Genomic DNA, 21,858 nt, shown 5'->3' on the forward strand with positions numbered 1-21,858 from the left:
TTGGATGTTTTGATTTCTGGTGGTTGTGTTTGACTAAGTTTCTTTTTTTCCCTGCTTCTGCTTACCTGAACCCAGCTGTTTTGACCATCTTCCATCTCCCTGGTGGCTTTCAGTCTGCTAGGGGTGCTGACTTCCATGAATTGCATGAATTGTGGGTGTGCAGCTCCTCAAGCTCCTGTTGCTGTCTCATTTCCTGCAGCTCCGTTTCTAGTATACTTACTAGTTTAAGCAAGTCCTGGATTTTGCAGCATTTTACACACACTTGGTTGAGCTCTGCTGGGTTTTTTCTGATTTCCCACATCATGCAGGTGTCACAGATTACTGGCTTGAAGACCATGTTACTTAATTATTATTATTTTTATTTTTTTTAGAAGTACAGTTTAGCTTCTGCAACTGTCAACCTGCTTTCAAACTGCTTCTAACTGCGCTGTACTTTTCCACGACTGTACTTCTCCCACGTTGTCACTTCCACACGCTGTCTGTGGGAAGACTGCCTGGCTTTTGTTTGTATCTGTTGTGCTGCTGGCTCCACCCCTCCCCGTGTCTCAGAACGGCAGCGAATTTGAATCAGCTGCTCTGAGCTTCAGCTTCAAGTAGATTGGAGTAAAATAGAGAAAACATCCACAGAAAAAGGATGGCTGTTTTTTAAAAATGTAGTACTAGAGGCACAAAACAATTGCATCCCAAAAGTAGACAAATCTAAATCTAAAACAAAATGGCCAAAATGGTTTAATAGATCAATTAAAAAAAATATTCAGCAAAAAAAGGCACTCTACAGAGCGTTTAAAAGGGACCAAAAACAAAGTACACCGAAAGAGTACTTGGAACTGCAAACACAAGTCAAAAAGGAAGTTAGAAAGGCCAAGAGAGAGATAGAAATCAATATTGCTAGGGGGCTAAAACCAATTCCAAAATATTTCTCCGATATTATAACAGCAAGAGAACATTCAAAGAGGAGGTTAAATGTCTAAGAGACACAAATGGCAAAATCATAGATGAAGAAAAAAAAATAGCAAATATATTAAATGATTACTTTTCACAGGTTTTTACAAAGGAGGACACAGACAACATGCCCGACATGTCAACCTGTTCCTATCCAATTTTAAATAACTTTAGCATAACAGAGGCAGAAGTGTTAAAGGGACTAGGAGCTCTTAAAATAAACAAATCCCCTGGGCCAGATGAGATCCGAACCAGGTAACTACAGACCAATAAGCCTGACTTCCATTATATGTAAACTTATGGAAACTATAATAAGATCCAAAATGGAAAATTACCTATATGGTAACAATATCCTGGGAGACAGCCAGCATGGTTTTAGGAAAGGGAGATTGTGTCTAACTAACCTACTTGACTTTTTTGAGGATGCAACATCGACAATGGATAACTGCAAAGCATACGACATGGTCTATTTAGATTTCCAGAAAGCTTTTGACAAAGTCCTGCATAAAAGATTAATTCTCAAACTGAATGCAGTAGGGATTCAAGGAAATACATGCACATGGATTAGGGAGTGGTTAACAGGTAGAACACAGAAAGTACTGATTGAGGAGAAACCTCAAAATGGAGTGAGGTAACCAGTGGTGTCCCACAGGGATCAGTATTAGGTCCTCTGCTATTCCTAATCTACATTAATGATTTAGATTCTGGTATAGTAAGCAAACTCGTTAAATTTGCAGACGACACAAAAAAGGAGGAGTGGAAAACACTGTTGAAGCAGCAAAGGTCATTCAAAATGATCTAGACAGCATTCAGAATTGGGCAGACACATGGCAAATGAAATTTAATAGAGAAAAGTGTAAAGTATTGCATGCGGGCAATAAAAATTTGCATTATAAATATCATATGGGAGAGTGAAATTGAAGAAGGGAACTATGAAAAAGACCTAGGAGTTTATGTTGACTCAGAAATGTCTTCATCTAGACAATGTGGGGAAGCTATAAAAAAGGCTAACAAGATGCTCGGATATATTGTGAGACTTGTTGAATTTAAATCAAGGGAAGTAATGTTAAAACTTTACAATGCATTAGTAAGACCTCACCTAGAATATTGTGTTCAGTTCTGGTCACCTCGTTACAAAAAGGATACTGCTGCTCTAGAAAGAGTGCAAAGAAGAGCAACCAGAATTATCCCGGGTTTAAAAGGCATGTCGTATGCAGACAGGCTAAAAGAATTGAATCTATTCAGTCTTGAACAAAGAAGACTACGCAGCGATCTGATTGAAACGGGCAGCAGTGTGGAGTAGTGGTTAGGGCTCTGGACTCTTGACCGGAGGGTTGTGGGTTCAATCCCCAGTGGGGGACACTGCTGTTGTACCCTTGAGCAAGGTACTTTACCTAGATTGCTCCAGTAAAAACCCAACTGTATAAATGGGTAATTGTAAGTAAAATTAATGTGATATCTGTATAATGTGATATCTTGTAACAATTGTAAGTCGCCCTGGATAAGGGCGTCTGCTAAGAAATAAAAATAATAATAATAAAAATAATTGAAACATTCAAAATCCTAAAAGGTATAGACAATGTCAACCCAGGGGACTTCTTTGACCTGAAAAAAGAAACAAAGACCAGGGGTCACAAATGGAGATTAGATAAAGGGGCATTCAGAACAGAAAATAGGAGGCACTTTTTTACACAGAGAATTGTGAGGGTCTGGAACCAACTCCCCAGTAATGTTGTTGAAGCTGACACCCTGGGATCCTTCAAGAAGCTGCTTGATGAGATTCTGGGATCAATAAGCTACTAACAACCAAACGAGCAAGATGGGCTGAATGGCCTCCTCTCGTTTGTAAACTTTCTTATGTTCTTATATTGGAAAAAGACACGCAGCTGTTAGACTTTAAGCTGCAGTGTTTTCTGATTTAAAGCAATTAAAGATGTAATTTCTCCTTACTGCTTCTAACTGCTCTGTACTTTTCCACGACTCTCTTCAAAAAGGCCTACTTTGGCCAAGAGGTGGAGTCATGTGAGGAATGACTCCATCTCAAGGCTTTCCATCCAACAAAGGTGGATTCCCCCACCTTTGCAATGTTTCCTTCCCCCTCCTACAACAGTGAGATTGAGGTCTTAAACTGGTGCCTCATCTGCAGGAAGCTGGGCCACTTCCCAGACAACTGCCCCCTCCCAGAGGTAGAGGAGGAAGAGGACCACATGCCGGCCCGAGGAGGAAGAAGCCTGTGTAAGGTCAAGCACCCACGAGGGAGGAGCCTGCATCCATCACGCACGAGGGGGGAGCATGAGCGTCCAACAACCTCGAGGTAGATATCGGAATGGTTGCTGAACTCTAAGGTGGACCTCATGGAGGCCATCCTGATGGCGATTGACCTGCTGTGGGCTAGAGATGGGGAGCAATCGGAAACCTGGGACCATCGCCTAACGTCCCTCACAGCCATGGTATGCAACTACCTGGCTGCAGAATGCTCTTTCAGTTTATAATCCCATCGGGAGGGGCTATGCCTATTCCGGGCAGTAGGCACATCCACGCCAGAGGGGAGCCGCACCAGTCCCCAGCGACCGAGGGAGAGCCGCACCAGTCCCCAGCGACCGAGGGAGAGCCGCACCAGTCCCCTGCGACCAAGGGAGAGCCACACCAGTCCCCAGTAATGTATAGTATGGGTTATGTAGCACAGGTGAATTAAAATGTATGTTGGCATGTGGGCATGGAGATTTCACAATTAGTTCATGTACAGACTGCGCCAGGGCCAAATTGAATGATTAGCAATTGAGTCCCAGCACAGCAGTATTCGAGAATACAAATTTCTCACTTGGGGATGGGTGTTCAGAGGAGAGAACGCGAGAGAGAGTGAGGAGTAAGCTTTATAAATTACTATTCATACTGGATTTACAGCAGTACAATACTTGTTTTTATTTAGGGTTTATCCAGTGCTTGTCTTGTCTTTTTTTTTTTTGGCCACCATGCCGTTTTGTTTGTTCAACACCAGTACTGTGTCTGATTTTCTTCCTGGTCTAACGTCCACACAAGCTAACCGTGACAATATAAGGGCGTCTGCTAAGAAATAAATAATAATTACTGTACCTACATAGTATAATAAACAAAACAATGCCTCGACACAGTCTTCACCTGTTAGTAACAGGAGCCTGTTTAAACCATCCATAGAAAGATGTTCACTTGCTCGTACTGGACCTGCAGACACTTTCTGCTGGCATTCAGGTTTTCTCTGTGATTCTTTAAGTAAGTGTCTTTTCAGAATATTTGAAGCGATTTCACTGGTAATTTTGAATTTTTCTTAGCACTTTTTGTGTTGGTTTGGGTAAAAGTTTTTTGATAAGCGCAACTTTTCTTTCAAGAGATAAGCTTCTTGTGTGGACGTTTAGTCATTTTATTTACTGTTCAACAGCTGCACAATTAAAAATGGCACCGGTGGGACTTGTGAGTTTACAGTATATACAACACCTTGCTTTTGTTTTTTAATACTAGTTTTAAACTTAAAGAAAAATCACTTGACCTGGTGCAGGACTGCACAGTCAGGTTTACATTGATTTTAGGTAGAATTCCAGAATAGACAGGTTCTGGATTGTAGAGGATTGGATCACACCAATCATTTCAATAGAGATTTGGTCAGAATGCCGGTTTGTAGAGGGGCTGGATTAGTTTTACTGTACCTGTCGGCAGAGTCACAACAATCTCACATGTACCTACATCACTGCCTGTGTGGTAGGTCACATGGTTGGATCATTGGGGAGAATCCAAGCTACAGCACAGGAAGAGTTTTTGTATCAGGAAGCAGCAGCAATTTTAATTTCTATAGTATTGTCTTCCAAAACAAAGAAAAAAAAAGACCTCTGACAAATATATCCATGCTTTCAAATGGAAATAAAAAATACAAGCAAAAAAAAGAAAAAAAGGGGACAGGCATAGTAGAAGAGTTATGAACATTTAAAAAGAGATGAAGAGAAAAGGGAAGGAAGAAAGAACAAAAAAGGAGTGGAAGAAAATAGCATAAAAGGAAGAAAAAAATGAAGAGGAAGAAATAAAGCAAGACAGAAAGAAAGAACACTAGTCCATCAAATCCCCTTTGCTTCCCCAGCAAACAGAGACCTCTGATCAATATCTCAAACTTTGCTTTTTTGTTCACACTCTTATTTTCTCAAAGCCCCTCTTTCCCCTCTCTGACCTCTCCCCTCTCCCCAGCAGCGGATTGTCTGATAGGAAATCGGTGAGGTTCGCCAGGATGGTGCACTGACAAGGGTCTGCAGGGAGACGAGAGGCAGACAGAAGGATAAATAATAGCTCTCATACCCATCGGAGTGGCTTTCACAAACAGCTCAGAGCCAGGGTGAGGGCATATTGAGCAAGGGAAGGATCTTACACGCTGTCAAAGGCCCTGCTGAATTGCATGTTAGTAATGTTAAAAAGTGGAAACTTACACTGTCTAAACTGGATCAATGTTCTTTTGATACACAAAATGCTGCAGCATTTGAAGGTGTATTTGTATCATTTTCATAAACCATTTAGTATCGCCTTGTGGCAGGGCAGGAGCCCTGCACATGAAGATGTTTTTTGTGTAAATGTATATTGTAAATAGTGTTTATTGTTGTAATTGTTATTATTATTATTTGTTTATTTAATTAATGAAGTACCTGACGCTCCTGGGAGAGCCTGCCTGCTGTGTGTAATTACCAAGTGTGGAATCTAATCAGGAATCTTTGGCAATGAAAGATGTTATTGAAGCACTGGTTTTCTGAGCGTCACTGGCTTTTTGGTGATCTCTTGTGCTTACTACAAACGTCATCATTCTTGCTTCCATGTCCCACTGTTGAAATCAGTCCTGCAAAGTTTACAGAAAGTCTTTTTTGCAATCTTAGTACTTTTTAAACGTTTTAGCTAGTGTGTGCCCAAAGATGGGCTCACACTGGTGGGTTGGGGGGCTTACTAGGCACCACGGCTTTAAAGTTTTTTCAGAAAATAATGATTCTGTTGAAGATGTGCTGCTTGCCATGTTGTTGTTATTTATTTCTTAGAAGACACATTATTTTTACATACAATTACCCATTTATACAGTTGTTTTTTTACTGGAGCAATCTAGGTAAAGTACTTTGCTCAAGGGTACAGCAGCAGTGATCATCTGGGATTGAACCCACAACCCTCCGGTCAAGAGTACAGAGCCCTAACCACTACTCCACACTGCTGCCTTGATATAACGCTCCCTGTGGTGTCCACAGCAAAGACTTAGCACAGGCAGGAACCTGCCCTGGCTGTATAACTCACCCTGCACACCACAAGGTCGCCACAAATTTTAAAAATGAATAAGAACATTAAAAAAACTGAAACCTGGTTTTATACTGTTGATAGAATATATAGCCCTACCGATATTTGCCACTGGTCTATACCCCCCACCCTTTGTGAAATGACGTGTGAAGTATGCAAGCAGTTTTTAAAGCGACAGTACAACTTAAACTAAAGCCTACCTTTAAATCAGCATGCCAGTGCGTCAGCGATGATACCAAACTGCTCTTCATTTCCATCCTGGGTGCTGCTGCTTACGTAGATCTGAGATGTAAAACGTCTTAGCATTTCTCTGGTGGGCTTGAACAGTACACAAGTTGTGTTCATTTGTCTCAAACTGTATCTGATTCTCATTATGGCTTCTGCAGTTTCGACGTGCATTTTGTTTCTTAGTTTTGTTTTAATGCAGTTGTGGTTTGAGAATGCTCGTTCTACTGTTGCGTTGGACACAGGCAGAGTAAGTAGGGCAAGTGCCAGAGTGCTAATGTGCTCAAATCTTTTATTGCCACCAGAGTCACAATCTCCTGAAACTTCTGCCCAGAATTCTTCACTTCCAGATGTGTGCAGCCACAGTTTATTTGGGATCATTTGCCATTCTTTTACTGTAGCATCAATGTCAAGGCACACTGCTTTAAATGCCACTGCAAGCTCGGTGATGTTTGGCCGTACCTGAGAGGTGGCAACATTTGGATGCAACGTTGTTATTTTTTCAAGTGTCGAAATATTGTCTGGCAGACGTTTCTGAATTTCAGTACCGAGACTTACAAGGAATTCCTTGCAACGTTCCTTTACTTCAGTTAGAAGGATATTATTTTCAGCATTCCCACATGCCAAGGTGAATTCGTATCCAAAATTGATGGCTGCTATTGGCATAATGTAATTTTTGAAATTGTAGTTTACCAGTTCATTCCTTTTCACGGTCTGAAGCTGAGCCGGCACAACAATCTTGGTCAGTAAAGACATGTGAAGGTCAGTAACGTCTTCAAGTAATTTAATTTGCTCAACATTATCACTTTGGAAGAATGTATTTACCCTGGTCACATCTTTTAGTATTCCCTTCAGAAACACCAGGTACATCTTACAAGTTTGGTCATTGTACATTTGGTAAAGCTGATCAGCTGAGTAGCATCTTTCCTTGTCTTTGGCCAGCATGAAGTGAAGCCTAAGGGTATCCCATTGATCTAAAATTACAGATATTGACGCATGTCTTGAAAGCCACCTAGTGTTAGCCAGTTGAACCAGTTTGATGCATCTTTCATTTCCTAGGACAACGAACAGTTACCTGTATTCATGTTGCCTCTTGCTGCTATGAGCAAACCAGTTGTAAGATTCCCGAACTAGAAACTTCAGGTTTCTTGGAAGCACGTTGCAAGCTTTTTCTGCTGCTAGATGGAGAGAATGACAGACACACCTCACTACAACTAAATGACTGCACATCTCTTTAAGCATCGATGACACTGAACAATGTTGTCCTACCATCACATTTGCACCATCCACACCAATGCCAATTAAATGGTCGATTTTTAATCCATCAGCATGCAGTGTTTTAATGATAAGGTTTGTCAAAGACTCTGCATTTGCCACTTCAACCTCAATAAGTTTGTAAAATGTAGTGTAACACAGCAGGGAGGGGGTTAATATCCTCCCTGCAGAAAACATGTGCGTATGCACATTTTGGTTAATTTGCTTATTGTTTAATTGTTATTCTGTTAATTGTTTTATTGTTAATTATCACCTGCACCTGGCTTTGATTGTAAATTAGAGCCAGGTGCAGGGTTTATAGGGAGAGCAGTCAGTCTGCTCTAGGCTGCTGAGTAGAAGGAGGCAGAAGAGGTGCTCTGTCTCCGAGTAGCCAGAGTTAAAAAGTAAGTGCGGTGTTAAACCTTGTGTTTTGTGTAAGTACGGGGAAACAGCTTAGCTGTCCCGTGGTAGTCCGGGTGTACCTGTGTGTTAGTTAGTGCTCTTAAAAGAGCTAAGTGTTTGTTTTGTTTATTTTGGTTTTGTGACTATTAAAAAATTAGCGCAACAGCGCTGTTAAAAATCAAGTTTTGTGTGTGCCTGGGTCATTTTAAGTGCTGGAAAAGAACCCGAAGGACTAAAACCCTTCACATATGGTGGCAGCGGTAAACAGCACTACTGACCCGAGGAAAATAAAAATGGAGACTGGAGACTGTTTGGAGGTGATGAAAATACTTAAACAGATGGTTGCGGAACAAGAAGAGGCCAACCGCAGGCAACGAGAAGAGAATGAAAGGCGAAGGCTAGAGCGAGGGTTCCCCCCACAAAAACCAACAGAACCGACAGAGTTGGAACTGCTGATCCAGAAGACGGACTGGGCTGCGCTGAAATGGGAGTGGCCTGCGGCACAACCAGAACCGTCTACAACAGAGCAAGAGCTGGGTGAGGAAACACCGGTAGTGGAACCAGAGCCGCTTCCGGAGCCCAGAGGGGAGGAGCCGCCGCTTCCGGAGCCCAGAGGGGAGGAGCCGCCGCTTCCGGAGCCCAGAGGGGAGGAGCCGCCGCTTCCGGAGCCCAGAGGGGAGGAGCCGCCGCTTCCGGAGCCCAGAGGGGAGGAGCCGCCGCTTCCGGAGCCCAGAGGGGAGGAGCCGCCGCTTCCGGGGCCCACAGGGGAGGCGAAAAGCATACCTCCACCACAGCCCCGACCACCACCCCTACGGTCCAGTCCGGCGTCGCTGCGTCCGGTCCCTCGCCCCTTGCTCCTGGACACCCTGCCGGCCTTCCTGGACCTCCCTGTGCTGGACCTAGAGCCCAGGAGTCTGCAACACTGGCCACAGCTCTGCCCCTGGTTCCCTGCTCCACTCTCCCCGAGCACCCAGACGTCGCTGGGCTGCTGCCAGACGTCGCTGTTGCTCCCCCTGTTAGCTGCTTCGCTTCCCCTGGGTGATCGGACATCACTGCACCGGTTCCCAGGGGAAGACCTCTGTCCATTGCTGCATCCTCCAGTGCCCCGGCCTACGCTCCGGTCGCCCCTGTCAGCCTGTTGGGGTCCCTCGTCGCCGGTGCGCGGTCCTTACCTGGCTGGGCCGGGATGTGGACCGATCCACCCTCAAGTCCGCCCGTGGAAGAGGGCGAAAATTGACATTTGTGGACTCGAGGGTGTGTGGTTGTGTTTTAGGGGAGGGGGTGGCCTTGGAATGGCCGATCAGTGTTGCACACTTGAGGGGGAGGATGTGTAACACAGCAGGGAGGGGGTTAATATCCTCCCTGCAGAAAACATGTGCGTATGCACATTTTGGTTAATTTGCTTATTGTTTAATTGTTATTCTGTTAATTGTTTTATTGTTAATTATCACCTGCACCTGGCTTTGATTGTAAATTAGAGCCAGGTGCAGGGTTTATAGGGAGAGCAGTCAGTCTGCTCTAGGCTGCTGAGTAGAAGGAGGCAGAAGAGGTGCTCTGTCTCCGAGTAGCCAGAGTTAAAAAGTAAGTGCGGTGTTAAACCTTGTGTTTTGTGTAAGTACGGGGAAACAGCTTAGCTGTCCCGTGGTAGTCCGGGTGTACCTGTGTGTTAGTTAGTGCTCGTAAAAGAGCTAAGTGTTTGTTTTGTTTATTTTGGTTTTGTGACTATTAAAAAATTAGCGCAACAGCGCTGTTAAAAATCAAGTTTTGTGTGTGCCTGGGTCATTTTAAGTGCTGGAAAAGAACCCGAAGGACTAAAACCCTTCACAGTAGTTACAAGTTTATGTTGCGACTCGCTGTAGTAGCGAATCATCACACAAAGTAGCTTAACTGTTGAGATGTCTGTACTTTCATCAATAACTAATGAGTAGTAGCTCTTTCCAATGTCTGCCATCAGTTCCTCTGTAAATGCAGGAGCAGTTACCCGTTTTATTAATGCAGTACATTTGGTCCTGTGTTTTTTGATCTGTTTCAGTAGATCTGATTTAAGGTCAAGAGATGGCAGCATTTCTGTCAGGTGATCAATAGAGGCAATAGAGCCATGTTCTGCAAGGAAAACCGCTTTTTTTAATTCAGCTTCTTTACGACTGTCTGTTATTGCTGGTGCCACAAAACGTGACATATATGATGTTTTTGCTTCTCTGTTTAACTTAACACACTTCTGGTGTTTAGCTGAGTTAGCATGGGCCAACAAATCTTTTTTGTGTGTTTTCAGAATCGCCTGACAGTACTTGCAGAGAGCTGAAAAATCATTTCCAAGAACCGTAGATATCCATTCTGTAAATAAATAAATAAATAAATAAATAAATAAATAATAGAGCTGCACTTCTCTCATAAGAAGATTCATAAAAACAAATTTTAAAAAATCAAATAATGGTGCTGAGGAATCATTAACCGTCAATACAAAAATACTGTAAACATATTGGGTGAGTTGATGTGTTCAAACCACTGCACACAAACGGTGCAAACAAATAAATAAAAAACCATTTGATTTCATACTAAATATAAACCACAGGGGACATGAAACCTTATTTACTGTATATGGTTTCCATTTTATAAAACGTGTGAAATTACCTGACAGCAACAGCAAACAAAAATATTAAAGTTTAAAATAAAATATGCCGAAATATAACATAGGATTATGATACATACATTGTTGATTATTTTCAAAGATCTGGCCACGACTGAAATTCATAATTAAACTAAAAACTTAATATAATTTTTGGAATCACACTGTAATGAATGTTTGTTTTTAGGCCTATACAAAATATACTACTAGCTATAAAATAAAAATTGCAGCAGCTTAATTTCTCGCCTTTTCTTTTAATGTACGGCGCATGTATTTTATGAATAATACATTTATCAAAAAAATGTCTTGCTCGTAAAATGTTCTTGTTTTAATTTTACATTATACTATTTTTCCATTAACTTTTTTTTTTTCATTACAGTAACGCTTATACTGTTTTTCACAAGACATTCATAAAACTTAACCATATGCCCCTCAACTCACCTTTCAGTACAGGTTCACTTTCCCAAAGTTTTGTATATTTTTGTTTGTATTTTTCTTCCTTTGGCATTTTGATTTACGTTTTTTGTTATTTTGTATTTGAGGTGTGTGGCTGATTTAATGTAATATCTAGCCTACTGTCTTCAGTGGCAACGAGCAAGATGTATTTTCTGTGCACTGAGCGGTGTGAACGCTGACGCTCTTACATTACAGTGAATGAGGTATACGTTTGTACGTACAGAATGTGCGGTAGACTGACACTCCCCGCCACCACATAAACCAATCTAGAGGGAGTATGTTGTAGTATTAGACACAAGACCCTCCCATAAAATTTCCATCAACCAATCCGGGGACAGTAAGTGTTTTCAGCCCCTGACAGAGCATTGTAAATCACCAGTGAAAAAATTGCAAATCCCCTAAACCCCCCCAGGTTAAAAAAATAATCCCCCAAGATTTCCCCCCATACAAATGTTGCCCCCAAATTTCCCCCTGGGCATTTAAAAATCCCCCAGATTTGGGGGAAAATCCCCCAATCTGCCAACACTGCCCTGCTAATACCATTGGCAGTGTTGTAATCGAGTCGAGTTGAGTCACTTGTGGGTAAGCCTTGAGTCGAGTGTTTGATATGCCAAGCTCGAGCTGAGTCGAGTCACAGAATTTGCTCGAGTCGAGTCACCTGTCTGGCTTGAGTCAATTCGAGTCATTAGTTCTGACAGTTTGAATTAATCAGATAAATTTTACAGGAGATTATCAATCTACAAGTAAAAAGAAAAGAACATTTCAATTAAAAATACAAAATTGATGTGCACCATTAAAGTTCCAGTTAAAGTTTCTGCCTTGTGTTTTGTTTCTCCGTTTCAGTGAATTCACGATTCCTTGGCCTATTTATAAGCAGGTTTTGTTATTGACCATACAGAGGCCCTTTTACCTATGCTCAATTGGGTTCGATGTACAGTAATGGATACCACGAAACAAAAGAATGCATTTAACCATTTATTTACACATTTATTGATGGCAGTGTTTTTCACCTTTTCAATAGTGAAACTCCTTAACCATATGAAAGGAAATTTTGTGGCACTTAATTTGATATTTGATATAGAGATCTTGCTTCTAAGCTTAAAACATAGCAGTTACAAAGGAAAGCAGTCCAAGTAATGCAACGGAGGCGAAATCACAGTTTTAAAACCATTGCATACTCGCACATATATGCTCCAGTTCAAAATCAATAAACTCAACCTAATTTGTTTAATATTACAGAAAGAAATGTATCTTGAAAGGCTAAGAGTTTATCATAATAATGCGTGTTACAAAATACCGACAAGTCATTTTTGTTATTTTCAGAACAAAAGGGGTTGTTCACTAATGCGCTTAAAAAAATAGCGAAAATATTTCACAAAGAACACATCGCACCATAAACACTTTAACTCATCCCTCGACCCAGCTGACTTATTTAATTTCCGTCCCATCTTCAATCTCCCTTTTCTCTCCAAAACTCTCGAAGGCTGTAGCCAGTCAGCTGATGAAACATCTCACGGATAACAATCTGCTTGAATCCCTACAGTCTGGCTTCCGGCTGCATCACAGTACTGAAACTGCTCTGCCCCGGATTGTAAATGAACTCCTGCTTAATGCTGGTGCTCCCTCTGTGCTTGTCCTCCATGACCTAACAGCTGCTTTTGACACCATAGATCATGGCATTCTTCTTGACCGCCTTCAGAAGTATGCTGGGATCTCTGGAACCTGTCTCTCCTGGCTGTCCTCTTACCTATCTGGACGCATGCAGTCTATTTTCTATGCTGGATGCAGTGGTGTTGCAAACCCAGTCACTTGTGGTGTCCCCCAAGGATCTATTCTTGGGCCCCTTTTCTTCAATACCTACATGCTTCCCTTGGGTCACCTCATTCGCCAACACAGCCTCATGTTTCACTCCTATGCTGACGACACCCAGTTCCACTTAATACTCGAATCATACTGGAAGCCCCTCTGCCATGGCCTGGCTCTCGGCTTGCATTCAAGACATCGAGGCCTGGATGTCTGCCAATTTTCTTCAGCTGAACACTAGCAAATCTGAACTCCTTCTAGTAGGATCTAAAACTCAACTTAAGAATCTCAATATAGCTGCCCTGAACCTCTTTTCTGTATGTTGGACTTCACGCAGCACAAAGGACTGAGCGAAGTCTAACATGCAAAAAAAGAGAATCCAGGGAGTGAGTAAGTTTCATCAAAAACATAATTTAAAATATGAATATTTCTAGTGGACCAGGGTAGGTAATTAAATGGCTGTGAGCTTGTTAACAGAAGAAGGTTGTTCCAAATGGGAGAGAGCTTATGAAAGTTAAGAAACATTTCAAGGGATCTTTGCACTTTCTTCTATATGTCTATGAGAAAGAGCCCTTTTTTGAGGCCAGAGAATGGGAGATCCTGAAGTCAAATTGATTTAATCATGGCCTCTTCAATTGAATGCCATGAAACCGGGGCACTTGGGTCCAGACAGTTTTTAAAAATCCTCAGCTGAAAAACCCAGTAGTAAAACTTAGTTTGGTGCGGCTAAACCACCAAGTGTTTTGGGGCGAGGAAGGACATTCATTTTTAGAACAGAAATTCTACCAAGCAGCGTAAGCTGTAAAGGAGACCATCTAGCCAAATCAGTTTTAATTTGAGTCAAAACAGCTGTCAGATTGTCTGTACGAATCTGTTGGAAATTAGGGTGTATTTTAATACCTAGAGAAGTGAAGCCCTTAGACTGTGGCTGAAGGGGGGCATGAGAAGGGAGAGGGGCAGTTTTAGCCGCAGGGTTTAGAGGCATCAGGACTGACTTGGACCAGTTTATTGGGGGTTGGGGGTTGGGGGTTGGGGGATGGGGGGGCGAATCCAGGATATGCAGAAGCCGCCGCATGTTGTCTGACGCGAGCCGGCCTTTCATAAATCCTGTCTGGTTGTAATGTGCTAAATTACCCACGCAAAATTCCAAAAAAGAAACAAGGACCAGCGGTCACAAATGGAGATTAGATAAAGGGGCATTCAGAACAGAAAATAGGAGGCACTTTTTAACACAATTGTGAGGGTCTGGAACCAACTCCCCAGTAATGTTGTTGAAGCTGACACCCTGGGATCCTTCAAGAAGCTGCTTGATAAGATTCTGGGATCAATAAACTACTAACAACCAAACGAGCAAGATGGGCTGAATGGCCTCCTCTCATTTGTAAACTTTCTTATGTTCTTATGTTCTATGTCTTTGGTCAGTGCCTTTGCGAATAATTTTAGATTGAGTTCAGAAGTGAGAGGGGCCTATAACTGGAACATTCAAGAGGACCTTTCCCTTTTTTTAATAAGCAGCGAAATCAGAGCTGATTTCTGATCTCTATGAAAGGAACCAATTTGAAATTCATAATTAATAGAAATCTGTGGCATCTTCGGATTTATAAAGTTGTGAGTAAAATTTTTTAAAAGCTTTGTTAACCTGACTGGGTTGAGAGAGCAGAATGCCATTACAGTCCTTAATTGCTTCAATAGATGCTAAGCTTTCAGATTGTTTTAATCTTGAAGCCAAAAGTCTGCTAGGCCGCTCAGCATGTTCATAGTATAACTGTCTGGTTTTATGTAGCAAAAATGCAGCATTTATCCTGGTTAGGTTTTTAAATTCATCTTGCTTTCTGTAAAATTAATTTTTTGCTCAGTTTCCAGCTTCAGTATATAAGCCTCTAATTGGGAAATCTGCTTATTGCATTTTTTTATTCGAGTTTGAGGCAAAGGAAGTACAGTTTCCTCTAAATAAACACTTCCTCCCACAAGGAATGGGTTCAGGGTCAGAATTAATTTCTAAAAATGTTGTTAACTACGCGGCCAGATGCTTAAAAAATCTTCAATCTGGAGCAGAAAACAGTTAAAACACCATCTTTTAGCACAGGCTGTTCTGGGAGTAAAATGTAATTAATATAAAACCGGAGTGTAATCTGAAACCAGAATAGGCAATATATCAGTGGAGATAATATACTGAAAGATACTTGGAGAAATAAAAATATAGTCAACATGGAAATATGTTTAGTGTCGATGAGAAAAGAAGGAAAAATCTTTAGCATTCAGATTTTTTACTCTCCATGCATCTGTCACATGGCTGGCTGAGTGGTGATGTCAGAACCAGAAGATAAATAACACAGACAGGACAGATGAGATGAAATGATGAAGGCGCTTGCTTGCGCCGGTTTATTGCAAATAAAAAGGTTGAACAAAACAAAACACAGGACATGGCACTTGCGGACAAAATAAATAGACAAACAAAACGAACAGACACTAACAAACAGGGACGAACACTAAACAAACACGTACCACGTAGCAATTGCTGTTTCACTTTAATTATCTCCTCACTCTCTCCCGTTCTTTCGCCCTGAACACACAACCCTGAGTAAGTAAAACGTGCATCTATATATACTGTTGTGCTGGGATTCAATTACTAATTAATTATTCACTTGAATCCCAGCACGTGAATTAATTATGTGCAACCTTGTGCTCACATATTAAATACTTTAAATGCACGTGAAGTGATAGTGCAATCCCGTGCCTAAATACAATTACACATTTTAAATAACTCATGCTGCACACACCCATTTATATCCCGTGCAGCCATCTCTATACACCAACATTTACACACAAATGCACACAGGGGCGGGGCACATTGTCACAGCATCCCATACATTCAACTCTTGTGCAAAACTCTGACAATACCTGGAAGTGGGGGAAAGGGAGACTGCTGTGCCCTGTGACGTATCGAGTGTTGGATTAAGAGGAAAATTAAAGTCCTCCCCAGCAGCATCTGGGAATTGTGTGCAATTTAAGTCTACCATTTTCAAAGAACTGGGGATCAAATACATTGGGTGCATATAGTGACGCAAGACACGATTTAATGCCATTCAAAGTAATCGTGGGCAAAGCATAGTCTACCCTCAGAACCACCCCTAGACCAGTGGTGCGCAAACTGGGGGGTGCGCTCCCCTGGGGGGCCGTGGAGAGTCACTAAGGGGGGTGTGACTATGACTAAAGGGGCAGTTCTGTAAACAGAAAAAGCTACATACATACATGTTAACAAACACATTCTTAAAAGTCAGAGTGTAAGCGCAGCTCTGCAACATATAATGCCAAATCAAACGCGTCAATGGGCGTGGGCTTGCATGTTAAAAGAGCTATGCACACCGGACGCAAGCAAAAATAATTAAAACTATTGATTTAAATTGAGTAATGCACAACGCAAGCGAAGCAAGCGGCATGAATGAAGCAAGCAAATATAGAAATACATGTATTTTATTTGTATTTTGCTACGGGCTGTTCGCGTCGCAATGGACCAATCAGAAATAATGTCAAAGGTAGTGGCTGTCAGACTGTCAGTGTCTTGCTCACACAGACATTACCGCAGAAATAAAAAAAAAAAACTACATCAATGAGAATTTAATTATTAAAGTCGAAAAATATAATTTTCTTTATGATGCCCGTGTCCGTGGTTAAAGACAATAAACAGAAGGACGCCACATGTCAAGAAATAGCAAAACAATTGGAAATTGATGGTATGTCCATCTCTCTTTATTCCACCTTAATTTTAGTCAAAGTGACGGGGAGCACCACACACTGGTTTTGTATTTCTGTAAAATGATGCTTCTTTTTTTTAATAATGTTGACCAATAATAATAATCACATTAGCTCTTTCACAAGCCGTGGTATTCCCTAAACTGTTTCTTTTTTTTAGTGTGTGGTGTTCCCATGTTCTTCTGTGTTTTATTTATTTTATTTTGTCTCCACAAAAGGAGCACAAGGAGACAGTCTTTTATTTTCATGACTAGCTACATTTTTTTGTACTCGTACTGTATTCGTGTCGTTCGTTTTGCTCCCGATGTGCATACTGTAGGCTATTTTGTGAAAACCTAAGGTTCAGTTGCTGAACGATAATGTTTTTCAGATGTATCTGTCAGGGTAAGTGTTGAATCGACAAGTTTAAACAAAACAAACAAACAAAAGAGTTAAGTTACATGTATTTTTTCACAGACTTATTTGTTAGAATTGTTAGCTAAGTGTAAACAAAATATTTAAATTCACTGATTTATTTGTTAGAAACCCAGGTTTAACATGTCAAACTGTTCACTCGAAGTGTAAAAAAAAAAAGGTTTCTAGACTGATTTTAAATGTTGAGTTTGTGATCCGCATCTGTATTTAGCTACATCTGGATGTAAAAAATACGCAATTTACACGAAATCGGGGGAAAAAAAAAGATAAAATAATAGTTATGGTCTAACGTTTTAATATGGGGGGGGGGGACAAAATGTATGCTAAAAAAGGGGGGGCGGCATTTAAAAACTGCGCAACACTGCCTGTGACAGGGTGGTTGGGCGGTGACGTCAAGGCAGAAGCAAGAACTAAAACAAACTGACACCAAATACTGCAGATTCAAAATAATACACGGCGGCGCCGTTTTAAATAAGCAAAAATAAATACAACGTTTTAACAAAAAGACTGTGCTCACAGAGCAAAATAAAAGGTTCAAACAAACAAATCTCGAACACAAAATATTAAACAATACAGGTCAGGCTGGGCTGTAGCCTTCACTGTTCCTGTATACTTCATTTTTAGTTTTGTTTTTCTCTCGCTCCTCTCGCTCGCTCTCTCCGCTCTAACACCCACCCGGAGTGCAGAGAGCTGCAGCGTTTTATATCGTGGCTGAGGAGTTTAACTGGCTAGTAATTATTCTATTACCCCTCGGCCACAATCTGCACAAGTTTATTAATTACTGTGGATGGGATTTCCCATCCACGCTACTAAAACAAAATAACAAAATACATAAATAAATCAGAACAAATACAACAAAACAAATACAAATACTGACAGCACCTGCTCGTCCTCTATAATAATACATAAATCATAAAACAAATACAAAGTAACACAGGGGCGGAGGGGGAACCCTGTTCTAAAAATAAATAAATAAATTTTTCAGGGCTCCTCGCCCTGTTACACTGCCCTAGACACATCAACAGTAAATTTAAGTTTCCTGTCCCTACAATCAGTGCTCCTTTTGTTCGAGTCACAAGAGCAGGCAATCATTTTATAATGTTTATTTTGGAATCTGTGTACATCGGCAGATTTAAGATGGGTCTCCTGAATGAGTGCAATAGTAACATGCTTACAGTGGAGGAAATCAAGGCATTTAGCTCTCTTAATGGGTGTATTTAAGCAACAAACGTTCCAAGATAAACTGTAATGGCTAGTCATTAAGGAGGTCTGAACAATCCAGCCAAAAATAACCCACTCCCCAGATCCTGAGTATCTCTACAATATATCATATAGATAGCAGACAGAAATAAGAAATTGTGTATAATTGAGGAGTGTTGTGTATATGGGCAGCAGTGTGGAGTAGTGGTTAGAGCTCTGGACTCTTGACCGGAGGGTCGTGGGTTCAATCCCAGGTGGGGGACACTGCTGCTGTACCCTTGAGCAAGGTGCTTTACCTAGATTTCTCCAGTAAAAACCTAACTGTATAAATGGGTAATGGTATGTAAAAAATAACGTAATTGTATATAAAAATAATGTGATATCTTGTAACAATTGTAAGTAGCCCTGGATAAGGGTGTCTGCTAAGAAATAAGTAATAATAATAATAATAATAATAATAATAATAATAATAATAATAATAATAATGTGGTGAACTGGCCATTGTGTATAATTGAGGAGTGTTGTTAATGGTGAACTGGCCGTTGTGTATAATTGAGGAGCCTTCACTGAACTTTTAAAGACAATATGCAGAAACAACACAGGTTTACTCACCAAACTCCTCTCCTCTAATGGAGCTCTGTGCTCTCCATTTATAGGATGTGGTTGCTCCCAATTAGCACCAGTTATTCAATTAGGAGCAACCACATTCTCACATGTTTTTGGCAGGGACAGGAATTAACCCCATCCCTGCCAACCAAACCACCAAAACACACACCACCACATTATTTACAGGCAGAACTCTCGCTCTGCCACCTATCCCTCCCCTTGTGCAAAGCACACCTGGCCCCAATGACCACCTCCCCCCTTTAAAGATCCAAAAGTCCCAGGCCCGGAACAGGAGCAACAATAGGTCCATGGGTGGCGACCACGGTTGGAGGCCATCCTCACGTACCAACACTGATAGTAGCAAGGCTGGCTCCTCCAGCCAAGGCAGATCTCGCACCGGTGCAGAACACTCTGAACGTGGCGACGGCATGGGCAGTGATAATGCTGCTGTCAGCGCGGGACACTCCGACAGTGAAACTGGTACAGGTGGAGGTGGTCTCCTGACCTCCCCCACCTCCTTTGTAGCTGGTGGTTCCCTCTTCTTGGGCTCCAGCCACAGAATTTCCAGAAGCAAAACAGCTGCCGGAGAACACTACAAATCTCCATGTGATAACGAGCAGGCATCCCCGGGCGGTGACGTGCAGGCATCCCTGGGTGTTGGTGAGCTGGCATCCCCGGGCAATGCAGGCTTTGCAGCCCCAGGCAGTACAGGCTTTGCAGACCCAGGCGGTGCAGGACAAAGTAAGAGCACTGACAGCAGGTGCAGAACCTCAGGAGGTGACGGCAGCAGCGAACCCTCGGGAGGCGACGGCAGGTGTGGACCCTCGGGAGGCGACGGCAGGTGCGGACCCTCGGGAGGCGACGGCAGGTGCGGACCCTCGGGAGGCGACGGCAGGTGCGGACCCTCGGGAGGCGAAAGCAGCAGCGGACCCTCGGGAGGCGACAGCAGGAGCGGACCCTTCGGAGGCGACGGCAGAAACTCTGCAGGCGGAGGCGGGAGCAACAGGTAATCTCCCTCTAGCGGTGACTGGTGCAACTCTCCCTCGTTCACTGGAGACTGGTGCATCTCTTTCTTGGGCTCTGGACATGCAGGCTACCCCCTCTTGGTCTGTGGACACTCGGTCCCCCCCCCCCCCCTTAGACGACGGACGCTCGGGCTCCTGTGCTCGCTTCTGGGCAGGCAGCTCCTCCCTGACTGTCAAGCTGGGTGGCAGCTCCTCCTTCACGGTCATTAGGAACAACACTTCCTGTATCAGCAGCGCCACCTTCCCTGTGTCCGACTCTGGCTCTGGACATGCGCTGGGAGCATGTCAGGGTGGTGGGACAGGCAGTCTTCCCAAGCTTCCAGGCTTGCCATGAAGCCCCAATTATTTGCTTGCCTGAACTTGGCCTGCTTGTGGAGTGGCAGACGGTACAAATGCCATATACACTCCAAAAACATTTTTTTACCTGCAGTACCGTCTCTGACCTGAGTCTTGCAGGCTTTGTTTATCCCACGCAGGTCACCATATGTGGCAGGGTAGTGACGAGACAGAGACTCAGAAGCCAGGAAACTACAGTACAAGCAGAAACGTGCACCTTTAATAAACAAAATAACACCAAAGTACAAACGAAAAGGCACAAGGGCCAAAATAAATGTTTAAACAAAACACAAAACATAGGCTGGGCATTCGCCTTCCCTACTTACAAAAATACAAAAAACTGTTCAGGCTGGGCCGAGACTTCACTGAACTTTTAAAGACAATATGCGGAAACAATGCCGGTTCACTCACCAAACTCCTATCTCCTAATGGAGCCCTGTGCTCTCCATTTATAGGATGTGGCTGCTCCCAATTAGCACCAATTATTCAATTAGGAGCAGCCACATTCTCACATGTTTTTGGCAGGGACAGGAATTAACCCAATCCCTGCCAACCACCACCAAAACACCTGCCACCACAATATTTACAGGCACTTGCTGTTGTGTATAATTGAGGAGTGTTATATATGGTGAACTGGCCAATGTGTATAACTGAGGAGTATAATGTATAATTTTAAGCTTTGCTGGGTAGAGGAGAAAAGTCTGGATTCCTGCCTGCCTTAAGGACATCTGGATAGGTGTGAAGGCCTTCCTACGCTCCACTGTGTGGTTAGAGTAGTTGGGAAACAGTAGCAGCCAAATCTGACCTTGCATGATTTGGGTGTCTGGTTGCTTAAATGCTTTTAGGATAGCTTGCCTTTCGTTGTACCGAAGTAGTTTCGGTACAACGAAACAGGGGCAGCAGTGTGGAGTAGTGGTTAGGGCTCTGGACTTTTGACTGGAGGGTCGTGGGTTCAATCACAGGTGGCGGACACCCTTGAGCAAGGTACTTTACCTAGATTGCTCCAGTAAAAACCCAACTATATAAATGGGTAATTGTATGCAAAAATAATGTGATATCTTGTAACAACTGTAAGTCGCCCTGGATAAGGGCGTCTGCTAAGAAATAAATAATAATAATAATAATAATAATAGTTTGAAAATCAGCGTGTGTGGCTTGTTAACTTGGCACTGGTTCCATTGTAAATACGGTGGTCTCAATTGGATCCTTGCAGGCCAGGGAAGGAAACCATTTGGGCAGGTTGATCTGGAGGAAGGCGATTGCATCCTCACCCTCAGCTCCTTCAGTAAGACCGACCAGGCGGAGATTAGAATGGCGATTGCGATGCAGCATCACGTCCACAGTAACATCTTTAATGCTGTCTCTATCTTGCCTCAGTGCATCTTGCCTCCGTGCAACCGTCTGTTCGTTACTTGCCTGCCAGTGGGCGGAGCGCTGAAGGTTGAGGGGCATTTGCAAGCTGGCTTGCGCTTCTCTGATCAAAATGTTTCTGCTGTAGTTGCAAAATGAAGTCCCTCCGGGAGATTGTGT

The sequence above is a fragment of the Acipenser ruthenus genome, chromosome 36 (assembly GCF_902713425.1).
Source record: "Acipenser ruthenus chromosome 36, fAciRut3.2 maternal haplotype, whole genome shotgun sequence".
Classification (NCBI taxonomy): Eukaryota; Metazoa; Chordata; class Actinopteri; order Acipenseriformes; family Acipenseridae; genus Acipenser; species Acipenser ruthenus.